Consider the following 1,858-nt stretch of genomic DNA (forward strand, 5'->3'; position numbering starts at 1 on the left):
CGCGCCAGACAAGAATCCCGGATGGTCGACTTGGGCAGCTCTGCCCTTCAGCCGGTGTCCGGGCTGGCGCAGCACGAGAGGCAAAGGGGCACACGCTCCTTGTCGGGAGTGATCCAGCCATTCTCAGCGCTGCCGCGAGGGGCCCAGGGCCCTGGGGACGGGCTGTGGGGCTGTTCCTTCTAGGCACTGCTTGGGCTCCACCCCAGACCTGCCGCTCCTGATGCCCAGCCCGCCGGGGGCGGGTTGGTGGGTCTCACTGCAGACCAGCCCCCCTGGCACTAGCCAGCCCCATGTCAGCAGAGAGGCCAAGCGTTGTGTGGGCCCTTGAGCCGGATCTCCCCTCCCTGCTACCTCCAGAGCAGCTTGGGGTGCAGGGCCCAGCGCCCGCGGGAGGCGACCTCGGCTCCGTGGTCTCTGGGGCTTTTCAGCTGGAGCCTTTTAGCAGCCCCATGGCCCCCCCAGAGCAAAGCGCTGAGAGAGCTAAGGGAGGGGTTTCTAGCTGGCCAGCACGTCACTGTCCTTGGGGCTGTCTCTGGAGCTGCCGAGGGATGGGGGCACCCAGCCAGGGAGGGGGGGTCGCTCTGCACAGACAGGCCCAGGTTCAGCAGGTGCAAAGCTACCAGGTGTGCATGGAGGAGACCAGCCACAAAGGGGCGTGATTTCCCTGCCGAGAGCTCAGCAGTCATGTGTGACTGGCCCCCATGGGCAGCTGGGTTGTGTGGTGCTCTCAGTAGTGCCTGTTCCCCGGCCATTGACGCCTTGCCAACACACACACACACACACACACACACACACAGAGCTCAGCCCCAGCTTCACATCCAGTTCCTCAGTTTGGGGGTGCAGTTTGCTCTTGTCGCCCACGGGCCCAAATGATGGGCCATCCAATGACTCAAATAAGGGGCTGGGACTCAGGGCTCCTGGCTTCTAGCCCCAGGAGAAGCTGTGTGACTCTGGGAAAGTCACGACCCCCCCATGCCTCAGTTTCCCTGGCTGTAAAATGAGGATTACGACACTTCCCCACACAGGGAGGGGCTCTGAGACTCAGGTGCAAGGGAGGAGAGAATTGCAAAAGCTGGTTACACTTCCCCAGACAACTAGCCGGGGGACATGGCAGATTCGCCCTCCCCACGGCACCTTTCTACCAGACCCGCGGAGCTCAGCCAGGAGGGATGGGGGACTCGCTGGGCTGGATCATGCAGATCAGGCTAGACATTCAGTGTCCCTGAGAAGCTCTAAAGTACCTGCCTGGTGGCCTTGCACGCCAGAGGCGAAGGAAGAAAGAGCAGCAGCGCTCCACGTTTGCCCAGGTGTGTCTGCTTGGGCCGGAGCAGTTCTGATGCTGATGCACAGGAAGGACGAGATCCCAGCTGCCCCTCTGGTCCCTGGGCCACCTCTGGGGGGCTGACAGGAGTAAAAACCTACCCCAGTCCCTCCAACAAGCAGAGCCGATTCTGAGCCGCCCAAAGCTGCTGAGTAAAAAGGTGTCATTGTCCTGGCAGCCTGGAGCGGCCGCACACAGGCCTGGGTGGCTAGTGTAGCATCTTCCTGTTGGCTTGGTGGAATTGCATTGTGCTCTCGATAGCCCCGTTCTCCAGTGGATCAAGATCCCTCTGAATTTTAGCTCCATCCTCCAAAGAGTTGACAACCCCCCAAAGCTTGGGGTCCTCTGCAGATCTGATCAGTAAGCTCTCTAGTCCTACCTCCAGGTCGTTAATAACCATCACCGACCCAGAACAGATCCCTGGGGAACCCCACTGCATCCCACATCAGCCCATTCACAATGACTCTTCTTGGGTTGTTTCTCTCCAGCCAGCCCCCTAAACCAGCCTTGGCTGGGCAGTTCATTAACAGGCGGAAG

Source organism: Trachemys scripta, chromosome 8 (genome assembly GCF_013100865.1).
Source record: "Trachemys scripta elegans isolate TJP31775 chromosome 8, CAS_Tse_1.0, whole genome shotgun sequence".
Taxonomy (NCBI): Eukaryota; Metazoa; Chordata; order Testudines; family Emydidae; genus Trachemys; species Trachemys scripta.